At 39.4% G+C, this 16,052-nt stretch overlaps 1 long non-coding RNA gene across 2 annotated transcripts; it reads left to right on the top strand.

Moving 5' to 3' along the window:
• Window positions 1-12,483, top strand: LOC103161079. 2 transcript variants are annotated; one of them, XR_004769657.1, is made up of 5 exons: window positions 1-42; window positions 1,067-1,139; window positions 1,992-2,031; window positions 10,600-10,805; window positions 11,597-12,483. It is a non-coding gene; the product is annotated as an uncharacterized LOC103161079 (long non-coding RNA). The 2 variants fall into 2 exon arrangements; XR_004769656.1 differs by lacking the exons at window positions 10,600-10,805; window positions 11,597-12,483 and having other exon boundaries at window positions 1,992-2,281.
• Window positions 12,484-16,052: the final 3,569 nt, after the last annotated feature.

The raw sequence follows: 16,052 nt of genomic DNA, 5'->3' as shown, positions 1-16,052 counted from the left end.
TGTGATCTCAGGAAGAGAGGATGCATGAGGCTGGTGTCCTCGGTAAGATCAGTCCTTGTAAAACTATATAGGTTAGTAGTTATGGGTTAATAATTAAGAAACCATAGCCAATAAGACTTAAATCCTGTAACTCTTAGTAGTTTTGGCATTTCTTCAGTCTGAATTGTGATCTGGAATTTACAGATTCCACTCTGAACTCCAAGTGAATAAAAATTCACAATTTCCTTTTATGAACCAACAGTTATGCATTTCTTATATTTACAAATTATGAATTTATTTTAAAAAAGAGAAAGAAACCATAGCCAAAGGCCAACAGTTTTATAATTAATATAGTGTCTTGTGTGTTATTCTGGTTGACTTGACACTGGGACCAGGCTGGCGGGAAGAGTTATCATAACACATAGTATCTTTTCTATGACTACTATTTATATATGTAAAAACTTAATTTTTGAGGTTTGGGGCATATAAACATTTTGATAATGATAATTCTAACACCTCATTCCCATATAGCATCACTTTCGCTTTTCTGGTGACTGCATTAGTTTCTTCCTCCAGCAACTTGAAACAATCCTGTCTGAAACCGAATCATGCGTAGGTTAGGGGTGCATGCATTGTTTTCTCTTTAAATATGGCTCTGATTTGGGGGCTGAGAGATTTAATTTTCCTCATTTTATAAAAGTACATAAATCTTCTCATTTTACCTAAGAATTTTTAAGAGCAGTTTTCCAGTTGTTTTTCAAGTGGTTGTTTTTTTTTTTTTTTTTGGTGGCTAGCAATACAATTATGTACTTGTTCACTTAGGACTAATGTGGTGGATTGTATTAATAAGAGATGTTTCCATTTCTGTTGTAGCCGCTGTAATTTTTACTTTATACAATATGCTGAAGTGTTATTTGATGCATAAAAGATTTATAATTGCATCCTCACTGTGAATTGGGCCATTAGCTTTAAGAACATCTTTATTTTTATGGATCATTTATGCTTTGAGGGTTGAATTTCACCTTTCCTATTAAGATCTTGATCCTGCTTTTGTTGTCGAGTACATTTGTATCCCATTTATTTTTAGCCTTGTTTTGTGATCCAGCCTCAAAACCACTTTCAATGTATAAATTAAGTTACTTGACATTTACGCTATTCAGGTAAGTTTGATTTTTGTTCTATACTGTTGTTTTATGTACTCTGGTGTCAGCAGTTTAGAAAAATATTTTTTCATTATGTGGAATTTTCTAAGCATATATACATATAATTATATATATATAATCTTTTGCTATTAAGAAAGGTTTACTTTTTTTCAGTGTCTAATGCCCTTTTCCTCTGTTCCTTTGGATGGTGTCTATATAGTTCCATAACCAGGGTGTTAACAATTACCATGATTCTTTTCCCTGTGCAATCTTCACCCACAAAAGACTTTGGTTGGCATTATCTGTCTTATTCTTTGTGTTATTAAATATTATTATGTTTCTGCTCCTTGGTTCATCAACTTTAAATGATGTCTTTCAACTTTAAACTTCATAGATGAGGCTGTGAATTTCTTCTTTTCCCAGCTGTATTTATTTTATAATGTCTGTGCAATCAGAGCATAAAACCATTTGCATTCTCTCTGACACCCTGCTCTGCATTGGTGCTGCTCTTCAGGTTCAGAAAGCTAGCCTTCTGCAGCAATGTCCACTGTCCTCTTTCAATTACTGAAAATTTCTCCACACTAGGGTCCTCATTGCCATTTGACTCCAGAATTAATCTCTAGACAGATGCAGAGGGTCAGCTTTCTAGGACTTAATTGATGTTTCCGGAACATAGAAAAAGTGAGCTCCATACAAGACCTTGTGGAAGGGCTTCCATCAAGAATGGATGAGAGCTCCAACACGCATTGGTGAATTGATATTCGTTGGGATTACATGGTTCTTGGTGTCATGGGGATACTCTAAAGACTGTATTAAATGTTTCTTGGCATTGTCAAAGGAAAGTATTCTCTCCCTTTCTTGCTCTTCTAGGATGAAGGTGTGTGAGCACTGAGTACAATTCACCACTCAGGTGAGAGCTGCTACCTACAGAAACAGACTGTAGTCTACATGGAAGGACATGCCGCAGAGAAGGCGGCTTGGGTCAGGCAAAAGGAAGGGGATGTAAGATGGTATTCAAGAAGCATCGGATGCAGTATAACCCCTGAAACTCTGGTTTAAATTCTGTCTTTGACTAGAGGGTTAGAGTTATTTGATATTTCTGATCAATTTTAACTTTTAGTTTACTATTTTGTACATTGCTAATTTTCTATTTTATTTTCACTAATATATATATATATACATATATATATTATATATGACAGAATTGTCACTTTGAGGAATTTATAGATTATAATTTAAGGCTTAACATATCCTCAAAAATTACAGGTTTTCCATAAATACATGTGACTTATTAGCAGAGCACAAGTTTCAATGTTATTAAATTATTGTTTCTCAAATCCTCTATATTCAGTTCTCTTCTTTGTACATAGCTCTGGCTGAAACTTACTACATAAACAAGTGGTTCTCAACCTTCCTAATGCTGGGATCCTTTAATACAGTTCCTCATGTTGTGGTGACCCCAGCCACAAAATTATTTTCATTGCTACTTAATAACTGTAAATTTGTTACCATTATGAATCATAATGTGTTTGTGTTTTCTGATGGTCTTAAGTGACCACTGTGAAAAGGCCATTCCACCCCCCAAAGGGTAGGTTCTGACCCACTTGTTGAGAACTGCTGACTTAAGCCAGGCTGCCTCAAACTCATGCACCTGCCTCTGCCTCCCAAGTTCTATAATCGAAGCCATGCACCACTACAACTGACCAGTCTCTTTTATAATGTGATTTTTTGGTCAATTTCTTCTTATATATTGCTTTAATGTATTTTCACTAAAGCTAGTGGCTCCTGTTTTGGAGTCTGTAGAGTGTTACCTTCAGCTTTTTCCTTTTCAACTCATGAACCATTTGAGAAAGATACGCAGACATCAGACTGGGATGAAATACCAGCTTTACTGCATACAAACCTCGATTAGAAGCTGCCATCTGGATTTCCAGTTAAGACAGACTTTCTACTGTTCACCCACATTAACTAGTCATGAGTGGATAACTGGCTGGGCAGATGCCCTGGCCCCGGGATTTCTAAATAATGGGAGTAGAGCAACAACAAGGTGGGAAGCCCATGCTACCAAAGATAATCGAAGCCAGAGCCATGAGCATGCTATTTTACTGGCCATTCAAGGAGCATGGGTGACAAGGGCATCATTCAAACCAAGGCACTAATGGTATTACTTGGTGGCATGCACAGAACTCCTTTTTTTCTAGTAGGTTGCTCAAAGAGTGTGGCAGAGGAGTAATCCATGATGGTGCAGTAATATTTGGATGACTACTGATCTTGAGGAAAGGCATGGCCATGAGAACAAACACAGCAGTTCTGAAGGCTGTGCCAGGAACTTCCTGGTGGAGGGGTTCTACTTGCCATGACTGTGTAAATTTTTACCAACATAAAAACTTCCCATTTGCTTTAGTACAGGCAGTCTGGTTTTCATTTCTCTTCTATTTTTGTGCATCCCTTGATTTATACTTTATGTAAGATTTTTTTTATTTTGGATAGACTCCTATAAAGAGAATATACTGTATTTGTTCAAAATCCAGGGACTGGGTGATGGTGGTGCATGCCTTTATTCCCAACACTTGGAAGGAAGATCTCTGAGTTTGAGGCCAGCATGTTCTATAGAGTGAGTTCCATGATAGCCAAAGCTACACAGAGAAACCCTGTCTCAAAACAAAACAAAACAAAACAAATAATCCAGTATAATCCAGTTCTTATTTTTCTTTTTCACACAGTTTTTATTTATGACTTTTGCTGAACAATAGCCACTAGTTTCTCTATTTATTGCCATTGCTGTTTGGGTTTTCTTCTTGCTCATGATTTGGAAACTATTAATTTGATACTTTTCACCCATTGTGCGTGCGTGCGTGCGTGCGTGCGTGCGTGCGTGCGTGCGTGCGTGCGTGCGTGCGTGTGTGTGTGTGTGTGTGTGTGTGTGTGTGTAAACATTTGGAGCTGGAAGCCAAGCTGCACTGTCATCTTCAGAAATACTGTCTACCTCCTCTCATTGGCATGGATTTCACCAGTGCAGCAAGCTGGACAGTGAACTCCAGGATTCCTCCTGTCTCCACTTTCCCAGAGCTGGGACGTCAAGTATGCACCACCTTGCCTGGTGTTTTTATGTAGGTTCTAGGAGCCAGACTCTCATGCTTGCAACCCAAGCATTTTTACCAACTGAACCATCTCTCCAGCCCAAAATATTACAGAATTTTAAATTCATTTTACTGTATTTTATCTTTCAAGACTTTTTGCCAATTATCCATGAATCTAATAAATAACTATATTAGCAACTAGACTTAAGTTAAACTGTGTGTGTGTGTGTGTGTGTGTGTGTGTGTGTGTGTGTGTGTGTGTGGTGCCCAATGTGGCACCCAAGTGTTGGGCAAGAATTTCCACATAAAACCTGATAAAAGTTTAAAAAGGGCTCTGAATACACAGAAACAGAACCACTTTGTGCTTCCTAGCCACACAGTCTCATGAAGCCCATGGTGCAGAGATGCTCTGGCGTATGGGCTTGAGTGCTGCATGGCAGATTCAGCTTTTATGCATATAGACAAAAAAAAGTTTATGGGCAGTGTGCTACAAGCTGCTTGATGGTGGCATAGATCAGAGTTGAGGTGGAGAGCAAAGCTCTCAGAGCTGGAGGTAAACATACCCCCACCATATTGGAAAGCCTGGAGCCAGAAGGCAAAACCTTTGCTTTAATCCTAGCTATGCAGTTTAGGATAATAAGACTCATGTGGTCAGAAAAAAAGAGATATACAGTAAAGACAAATTCAGAGGAGAAAACCCTCTAAATGGTTTACAGTGTGTTTAAAAATATACATAGGCTTGGGAGAGAAAAGAAAAAGGATAGAGAAAGCCCTTTAAAAAGATAGAGTAGCTGGGCATGGTGACACATGCCTTTAATCCCAGCACTTGGGAGGAAGAGGCAGGTGGATCTCTGTGAGTTCAAGATTTGTCTGGTCTACAGAATGATTTACAGGACAGTCAAAAATACACAGAGTCTGGATACTGTATGTTATTGTGTTGTCTTTGCATTGTTTGATTGCTGAGGAAGAAGCAACAACTGCTAAAAGACATTTGATTATCAATACTGCCTTGACTTCAAAATTTAAGTCTAAGGACATGTTACTTTGGAAAAGAGGTTCTGCTTTTGTTTCTACAGAAGATGAAAAGCTGTGGATTCCTTCCAGACGAACATGGTTTGATCAAACAAGACCTCATGAAGCAGTGGCCCAGGTGATCCAACACCCAAAACAGCTGAGACAATGCAGCCTCAGACTACTACAGCCAAGATTTGGCCATGGCTCTAGGTTTTTGCAAAATTGCCTTGGGATTGACAGTGCTCCCAAATAGCAGGGAGCAGTTTGGAGAGAACTATACCCAAATTCCCAGATATTGTTTATAAATGTTTGTTTTCAGTTAAACATGGTTGCTTATAAATGGTTAATGATGACAGTCAATATCTTTCTAAAGGAAAAAAGGGAATATGATATAGAAATGAATACTTTGCATTGGTAAGGATTTGGGGTTATTGATACAAATTTAAGGTCAATTTGTTATATGTATATTTCTCCTCTTGTTTAGGCTTTGTGATTATACAGCTCACTTAAAATGTAATGTATAATTAAATACTGATTATAGATAGTCACCTATAATAGTCAAAACATGTTAGTTAGATTTTCTAAACATATAGAGATATTTGGATAGGTATTCTTCAAAACCTTTCAAAGACCTACAGAATACAGCATTTAAAATGGTTTATTAGGGTTTTTCACAACAATGAGACACAACTACTCCCGACAATACCAATTATGTCAGAGAGAAAGATGAGTTTGCTTTCGACATGGCAGGGATAGCCATTTGGACAAGAAACTGCTCTTGCCTGGACTGATTGAAAGCACACTGTCCAAACTAGACAAGCAGGTTACAGAGAAAAGTGACTGCTGAACTTGCCAAGGGACAGGATGGTCTTTCAAGGTTCCTGCTTCATCAAAAAGTCTGCCAGACATTGTGGTTTTATAGGCTAACATTACATAGGAACTTTGTCTGACTGTCCATGCATCGAGATGTCTCTATCAATTCTAGAGTTTATATATTATCCTTCTGGGGTCTTTGATGGAGTTGAAGACAGATAGTTATGGTTTTCCTTAGTTATGATGAAAGATAAGTAACATATAAAACTCACAAAGATAGGATAAATGATAGAATATTTTCTTTAAATTTTGCCAAATGTTAGTGGACTAAATATTGTTAACTATAGTTCTTGCTTGATAACTATTTTGTTATATATAATTTTACTATGTTAAAGCTAAAACCTTTCTTTTTATTTAGACAGGAAAGAGGCGATTATGGGGGATCCCTTCTATATGCTATAAATATATGTTTCTTTTATTGGTTAATAAATAAATCCTGCCAATGAATAGGCAGGATTTAACCAGGCGAGAAATCTGAACAGGGATAGAGAAAAGTAGTAGGCAGAGCCAAAGAGATGCCATGTAGCTGCCGAGGAAACAAGGAACTGCGGGAATCACCAGTAAGCCAAGACCATGTGGAAATATATAGATTAATAGAAATGGATTAATAATTAAGAAAGAACTAGCCAATAAGAAGCCTGAGCCACTGGCCAAACAGTTTATAATTAATATAATCCTCGGTGTGTTTATTTGGGACTAAGTAGCTATGGGACCAGGTGGGGCAGAAACTTCTGTCAACAGAACTGTATTGGTTTTATTGCTTATAGAATTTTATTCTACATTGTCTTCTCTTTTAAATTTTTGTTAGCTTGTTTTCAATGTCTCATGTATTTTCTTAGTAAGTTATATAGACAGTATATAACTTTCTTCCTCAAAGCTAAATAGACTAACATTTGTTAAATACTGACTTCGATTCTGAAACAATTTGGCAAACTGTAGGGTAAACAACACTAAGCACACTTCTTTATTGCAAGCCTCTGTGAGTCTGTATTGTGTAATTACGGATTATGAATCGTGGAAACATGCATCACCTCCCAAACTTGAACCAATCCAGTTCTCTGGTCATTTAGTGTTATAGAGAACGATTGCACTCACATTCTCCTCCTTTAGTAACTTGTGAAGTGAAAGCGTCTATGGGATTCATTTACAACTGGCCTCTTATTTGGCTTGGCACTCTGTTTCATGATGGAGTTTGGTATGTGGAAACAGAATCCATTCTTGATACTTGACACAGAAAGAATTTACAAAGGAACCCTGGAGCTTGTGAAGACAGAACTGGAGGACTCTGTAGAGTTGGCTTATAGATATGCTTCCCAGAACACTGGAGGGCTGAACCACCCCCTCTGTCAATGCAGGAGGCCACCTGACTCCAGGAACACACCACCACCACAGCTACAATGCAGGACATGAGGCCCAGTAAGAAAGTCTCTGCCACTCCAAATGTGGAACACAGGAGTTTTCCACCTAGTAGCCAGGAACTGTATTTGGAATTCCCTGTAATTTTGGTTCTCAGTATAAAAATATCCCAAATGGAAGGAAGACGTCCTCCAGATCCCAAGGTCACAATGAATTCTCTGAATATCAGTTTCAGGTTTCTAGTCTTTTGTGCTCAGGATAACGTTCAGTCTCCTAGATGGGCACTCAGTCTGCGGAGTGACTTCTCTAGTCAAGGATAGGCACTGCTTCAGGGTCTAGGTTTGTCACCTATCAGAATACAGGATGTTCAAACCCCTCCCAGGAATCATCGACTTTATTTCCTCAAAACTTTCCACAAGGGTCGTAGTGACAGTTCACAGCCAGCAGAAGCAACTGGAGACAATTTTGCTTCATCTGTCACTCAAGTGCTGCTGCCCTGTACTAGAGACTGCCAGCAGGTTTTGACATTTTCTTTTTCTTTCAATAAGGATCTCCAGAGAATCGTACAAGGGGCCAGCCCCTCTGATTAGGTGACCTAGAATAAACTTTGCTCGTTAAAACAGAAAATTCGCTACCCCCTGGACATCCAAATCTGCCAATTCTTTGAACATGCAATGTGTGACCTCACAGCATGGTGAGGAACGTTTGTGGCTGTACCTGGCTTCAGCCCCGAGTCTTCTCTGCTCAGGGATGTGCACTGCTTTGCGATTATATCCAGGGCTCTCGTGCTGAAAGCAACGAACTTTTCTTTGCTCCATTATTTTCTAGCTGTACCCGCGAGTTTTGCATCCACCAAAGAGGGAACTCCTTGTATTTGAGTTGTTTCTCTGTCCCCCAGAGACTGATCCTGAAATGGGTGAGACTAGAAGTAATCTTCAAGATTTGATTTCTCTCTGGTTATCAGAAGATCTGGAACTGGTCTTAAGGATGGATGCTTGGCGCAGAGGCTCATCTCAGTAGACTCTTACTGGCTCTGTGGATTCTGTGTGCATGTGTGTGTGTGTGTGTGGGGGGCTATGCCCAACCTCAGGGCTATGCTGAGGCTTGAGACTCTCCCGTTATATATAATAAACCCCACACATGGAAAGGAATCTTCTGATTCCTTTCCAGACCAAGCGCTGATCTTCTCTTTGTTTAGCACAGCCCACCTTTATTTTTATTACTTTTAATTGAAAATTTACACAATTTAGTCTGACCATACTTTCTGTTCCTCCATCTCCTTCCAGATCTTCCCTGACTTCCCACCCATCCATCCAACTTATGGTGTGTGTGCTTCCACCTTTATTTTTTGAGGCAGAATGTCTCACCGAATCCAGAGTTCACTATTGAGCTAGACTGGGGGCTCTGTAGATCTCCTGTCCCTGCAGTGCTGGAATTACAGGCCAGCATTGTCCTACCCTGTTTTATTTGGGTGCTGGGGATCCAAACTCAGATCCTTAGGCATGTGTGGCAGTCCCTTTGCTGATGAAGCCGTCTCCCAGACCGTTGACTTTTTTCAAGTTGTCTTGTCTTGCTGTACTTCCAGCCTTCTCTGTGGTTCCTCCTTTGTTCACAAGAGATACCTAGATGACTCCATAGTTGAATAAGTGAAAGAAGATCTGCCAGGGCATTTTCCATAAGTTCTTTTCTTTAGCTGATTGATCTAGTATCCAAGACCCAAATTTTCTACCTATGTCACCAGGGAGCAGAAACCTTGGACAGTTTCCTCATATGGCAAAATGCTTCTCTGGGTATATTTCTGTATACCCAGAATATGCTGTAGGAGGCATTATAGACAAGCCCTGACACATTCAGGATAGCATAGCCATAGACTGGGGGCACTTCAAAAGCTGTACATTTACCCACTACTTTGAAACATCCCTAAAAGCTATAAGAAGATTCTTTCCTTGCTAGCTTAAAACTTTCACCAAGATGGTGGCCACCTTAAGATATTATCTCCAGGAAAGCCTTTCAAAAAGAGGCCAAGGGGAAATATTTGTCAGTCTTGTGCATGTCCCTTGATACATGACAAAGGGTCATAAGGACCAAATGGCCATAAGGATAAGTGATACAAAGAAAGACTTGGAACTTCTGCTGGTGGAATGTCCTTTGGCCCAGTGTTTACCTTCCCCTTTGCCAAGTGAGGCTAGTGAGACCATCCAGCCAGCCCCATAGAGATACTTACACTGCCATGTATGTGTTCTCACATGGATGATGGACAGTGCCATGTAAGCACACCTCATAGGACAGGCAAAACTGGACTGCGACAGTAGTACCACTGTGAAGGTACACATATTAAATGACAAAACATAGGCAGATGGATGGCTTCTCTGTCATAGTTATACTGAGGTCTTAAATTGCCCAGGCTACATGCTTGTGAAATCTAGAGTTCCCTATGTACTGCAAATTCCATCAAGATCCATTATTTTTTCTTCTGAGCAGGATTTTGATTCAGGAAGAGATTTATGTTCATTTAATATGGTCTCAATAACTCTATTGCCAGTGGAAGGCTGCCTATGTCCCACTACTCACGGGGAGAACTAAGGTACATTACAATTCCTGACCACGTAGCTGCGTGACTGGTTACAGTGGTGACAGACTCCTCAGAAGCATGTCTTTGGCATCTACTTCAAGTAGGCTCTTACTTAAAAAAACTTAGATGACAGGAGGAGGGGGTTAGTGTCACATGCCACCCAGGAGATTTAAGAATGCATACTGCCTGGGATCTGTCTTTTGTATGAACAGATGGAAGGAAAACCTCAATGAAAATTTAAAGTCCCCTTTAATTCTATCTTGTGATTGATGTGAGTTCATGGGGTATCAGAGCCCTCCACTCTCGGCAGCTCCCCTGTCCCCGCTACTCGGTTGACACACCTTTTAGCTTTTGTCTTATTTTGAGAAGGCTGTTGAAAATGACCCCCTTTGCCTCGACTCTTGGATTTCTTCAGAACAACATGTCGCATCTAATTAAGGCAATGCAGTGACCAGCTTGCTTTACCAACAACAGCAGCTGCTTCTGCTGAGATGTCCCTTATAACCTTGATTGTCCCCAAATCTGTGCAACAAGATTTTTGTTTCCATTAATATTTAGCTTAATATAGCTCTGAATGATTTAGCATTCCCAGAGTCGGTGGTAAGAAGATGATGACTGGAAAGTTAATCTTCCCACATAATCCTCCTTGGGGCCCCAGGTGAAGATTTTCTTGCTCTGCTGTTAGAAGTTGCTCTGTTGACCTCACAAGGGACTGTGCAGGCAACGATGCTGAGCACAATAGAAGTGTGCACGCCAAGTACCAAGCTAACTTCTTCTTTTGATTGCCTAGTAAGTCCGGATTTAATTATATTAGTTATATTTTAATCATATTTAAAAAAATCTTGTCTAAGTGCATGTGTGGAGGAGTGAATGCAGGTACATGTATGCTATAGAAAATTGATGCTTATCTTCTCTCTTGTTTGAGACAGAGCATCTTGTTTATTGCTGCACATGCTTAGGCTAGGCTACCTGGGCTGTGAGCTCCCAAAGACTCTCCTGTCTCCACTTCCCATCCCGTGCAAGGGTGTTTGGATTACAGGTGTGTGCCAGGTCACCCAGCTTTATATGAACTCTGAGGATCTTCACTCAGGTTCTTAAGCAGCAAATATTTTACCCTCTGAGCCACCTTCCAAGACCCTGGACTCGAACCCCAAGGACAAGTCTTAAGCATGCTCATAAAGTTCTATACGTATGGATTTATGGATTTGATACAGAGGAAACAAACTAATTTTTATTCCTTTCCATCTCACTGTGACACTAACATGCAGCCATTTGTTTCTAGCCCTAGCGTCTTCATAAACTGATGTGTGACTTACCTTCTTCATTCATTGATCTCTAAGGCATTACTACTCTCAGGTACCTACCCTGTTTTGCCTACTATTTCTTACAGCATCATCAAGCAAGTTTTAAGATAGTCCTCTGCACATGAGGATGGATGGAGAAAACACAAGAATAAAACACGTTAGACAGATGGACACGTCCATAAATGCTTCACGTCACTTTTATCTTTCAGTTTTCATGTTTAGTCACAGTCTTGTGCTGCCCCCCTTCTAAGTCAGCATTTTTGACTATTTTCCCAGGATGCAGTTGTTCAGGTTGCCTCGGACAGAAGCTGACAAGGCTTTCTCAGCACCCGATTCTACACATTTATCCTTCAAAGAAGCACAGTTGCCCAAGACATGCATGGGGACTTGCTGTTTCTTGTGGTTCATCAATTGGGATGTCTAATTTTCTACGCAGAAACCACGTTCCCCCGACTCTGAGAACTTTCCACAAAGATGGGGTAGTTCATGCTCAACAGTATTGAGTAGAGCTACAATGGCTCTACCATGTGATCCAAGGATGGTATTGACAGCTCCTTGGTATCCATGATACGAATTACCTGGATTTATTTCGTAATTTCAAATCCATGACATAAATTACAACTAAGAAGCATTGTGACCGAATTAAACCTGGATATTGCATGCACATCATGTGAGCTTCCTTTAGAGGGCACTGTTGATTCTTTGAAACCATGAGAACATTTCTTCACATCCCCTGGTGAGGTTGGCCAAACCTGAAATCTTACTGGGTTTCATATCTACTCAGAAGGAAGTTAGCATAAATTACCAGTCCAGTGCTTGGAATATGTTGTCCATTAACAGACAGTTCAGAAGATAATTCAGCATGTTAATTGTTAAGACAAGTCATCAAAGCAATACACACCATTTTGCGTTTGGTAACACCAACGGGTTTATTTGCCTTTACAAACTCTTCAAATGAGAATTTGCTCTTGTAACTTGATATAAAATTTAAACTCAATAATCCAATCTTTTTGTCTAGAGACATAAACAACCACATCCTTAGGATTCATCATCTCATTCTAGAAATAGATAATATGTTTGGGGGAGACACCATATTTGTAGTCTTATCATTCAGAAATTCATTAAGACTGCAGATATTATATAAAATTTGTCTTTGAATTTGTTGTGCCTTACAGAATCTGCTAATTCATTTCATTTAGATAAATGACAAAGAACACTTTCTTTTTGTTTTAGTTTGTTTTTTGTTTTTTGTTTTCATACAAGTTAACAGAATCATATGGATAGGTTTGTTCGCTGCAGCTTTCAGTCTAACTTAAAATAGAGGGAAGTCCCAAATATTCCAGTGCTCCCAAGCACAGTATTGTGGACACAAATGAGTCCGTATTATCGCTCATAAAGGTTTGCCTCACTTTATGTCACAAACTATTGACCCAACATGTGTCTTGTGCAGTAACTTCTTACTGAATTGCCAAAGGTCTGTATCAGGAAAAGGCAATGATCTTGCTGATATTTTACAAACAAACAAATGATAATTCCATTATGTCCAAAGATCTAACACAATACATTTCCATTGTCTAATGAGTTCAATATTAATTCCTCAGATCAGCCCTTGGAAACTCTTCATGAAATTCCCATTGTCTACCTTTTTAGTCTCAGATTCCTCCACCAGTAATCTAAGCTTTCAGAGAATGATACCCTCCTGTATTGTCAGGCACATATCCACAGAAACATGAACACACACATCCAATGCATCTTTTCAGCATTTTGAATATTACTAAGTCAAGGAAGTCCTCTGTGAATCTCCCAGGCTATGCTCACTGCCTTGCGACTGGAGCCATTTGTTGGGAGATGTCAGTTAAGAAGAGCTTGGGCATCCAGAGCTAGAAAAGCTTCTGCCTAGCTTCATAACTCCAGGAATAATGGCGCAATTTGGCTCCAAGCCTCACCAAGACCAGTGTGCACCTGGAAGTATCTAGGGAATGTTTCCTTCCTAGCCCAAGTCATTGAAACTGTAATCACTCTTGCAAGATTTCTCAGGGCTTCCACCATATCAACATCTGCATTTAACTGGTGGGGCTTAGGGAAGGTCTCTTTCCTAACTGATGGCATAGGGACTGTGCCTGCTGGTGCAAAAGCCTTGATAGCACTCATCCTTCTCCCTGGAGACTACGGAAAGAGCCTGTTCATATCTTCATGCCCCAGATTGTGACTACCAATGCCATTCATCATCACTACTTCTTTCCCCACCCTGACTTGTTTGTTTGTTTTTCAAGACAGGGTTTCTCTGTGTAGCTTTGGAGCCTGTCCTGGAACTTGCTCTGTAGACCAGGCTAGCCTCAAACTTAAAGAGATCCACCTGTCTCTGCCTCGCCAAGAGTGCTGGGATTAAAGGCATGCACCACCCAACACCCAGCCACTAACCCTGACTTATAGGACATTCCTGCCCATGCCACACAGGTGCAAGACCACATATGCTAAAGCCAAAAGTTTGAGAACTCCTGGTGCTCAGCCCACAGACCTAGTGAAGGTCTTCACCTCATCTTACATCACAAGAAGTATAGATGCTACTTCCGTTATCCAGAATGCTACCTTCCTGTGCCTGCTATGAATAACCCAGGGAAAATCTCAGAAACCCATGGGCTTCAGACCACAGCTTTGGTGCCCAAAACACTAGAATCTTTTCTATTTGTTCTCTGAAACCAGGAAAAGGGATCATCTGGATTCCCTAGCTCAATGGAAGACACTAACAGCCCTACAACTCCCAGAACCAATGTCAATCTCTCCATGGAGTTGAAAGAAGGTATTCTTTCTGCCCAACACCTTAAATCTAATATTACCAGTGTCACAGTCTGCAGAACCAAATGAGCCTATCTGGCAGGGTTTGAGAAAAGCCATTACTCTGTGATACAAGAACTGTCTGATGATGCTAAATACTCAAACATCTCCTACATTGGTCCTGAGAATCCCAGACAAGATCTTCATATCCTATGATGTCAAATCTTGTGGCTGCTGGTGCCAAAACCCTGGGTGTCAATTCTGCTTGCCCTAAGGCCTCTGAGGACAGTCCTTTACACAACCAACACCATCAAGATGTAGCAGGTATCTCCAAAAGAACCAGTGGCCCTGGGGATCAACCCTGTGAAAGTTAAAGGCATACCTTAGAAGTACCTAGTAACTCTTCAAAATAGATATGAAGTTGAAGGTAGCCTATCGAATGCCTGAAAAATAATTTAAAATTAGTGGTTCTAAGGAAATTCAGTGAGATGAAAGAGAACATAAAAAAGTTATAATAGGAAATTAAAATAATGGAAAAATCTCACCAAATAAATAGAAACAACAAAAAAGACCCATTGTGATGTCTTGGAACTAAAATGCTTCAATCAATTAAATGAAAATATAATAGGGAACTGAAGAGATGGTATAACATTTAAGAGTACTTTCTGTTCTTCTAGAGGGTCCAAGTTCAATTCCAGCATACATATGGTGGTTCATAAGCACCCATAATTCCAGGTCCAGGGGAATCTGATGCTCTCTCTGGTCTCTGCAGGCACTACATACATATAGCATACAGATGCACATGCAGGCAAAGCTCAAATACACACAAATTAATAAAATAATAATAAAATCTTTAAGATGAAAAATATAATAGAGAACTTACATAAAAACTAGAAAAAGCAGAAGACAGAATTTTTGAACCTTAGTTGTATGGAAGTTCTCTATTATATTTTTCTCCTTAAAGAAATACAACTAGTTGAATAGATTCATTAAGGCAAAATTGACTAGGAAAAATAGTAAAGTAAAATTTTACAAGAAACATGAATAACATTTATAAAAATTTTGAAATATAATTCAGCAAATAATCATTTATACTATGGAAATTCCAATAGGTAATGAAGATTTGAAAAGTGTTTATGAATTTCTGAAATCTTCAGAGACATAGGTGGATAGATTTAAGCATCTCAAAAGCATCCAATTAGACCCAAACAAACACTCAGCAAAGCATATTATAGTCAAAATTTCAAAAGTTTTAGCAAAAGTCCTTAAAAACAGCAAGAGAAAGTATCAAGTCACACCTAAGAGAAGGCTCATTAGATCTTGCCAAAAATGCTTACTAATATGGAGGCTGGCGAGATTGCTTATTGGCTAAGGATACTTGCACATACATCACAAGGACCCAATTTAGATTCCAGCACCAAGTAGCAACTTGGATGTCCCTAAAATGTTTGTTATTTCAGCTCTATGAGATCTGATACCCTATTTTGTCTTCCATGTGTGTGCACCCTAAGACACGTCTCCCCACAAATTAAAAAAAAAGCGTACTATGTCCACCAAAATTATCCTTTAAGACTGAAAGTGAAATTGTCTTTCTCAGATAAAGATAAACTAAGGGACTTACCACCAATTGAGTTATATAATAAATAGGCATGCTGAGATGCTGTGTAAACCTAATGACAATGAGTTTCATTCAAGTAACTTAAAGCAGAAGGAAAAAGCCAAATTCCTAAAGTTGTCCTCTGAACTCCTCATGTGTACTATGATGCATGCATGCCCCCATATACACACCATATATGCACACAGTAATAACACTATGTGTATATAAAGAAATACATACAAATACATTACAATAGAAATGAAAGGACAACTATTACCACAGAACCTGAGTTACCCAAAACTCAGTAGAAGAACAGAAATACAAAAGAGTAAGAGTCAAACCTTAGCACAACAGAAAACC

This window comes from Cricetulus griseus, chromosome 4, assembly GCF_003668045.3.
Source record: "Cricetulus griseus strain 17A/GY chromosome 4, alternate assembly CriGri-PICRH-1.0, whole genome shotgun sequence".
In the NCBI taxonomy this organism is placed as follows: Eukaryota; Metazoa; Chordata; class Mammalia; order Rodentia; family Cricetidae; genus Cricetulus; species Cricetulus griseus.
The sequence above is the reverse complement of the archived record's forward strand: the minus strand, read 5'-3'. Positions and strand labels throughout refer to the sequence as shown.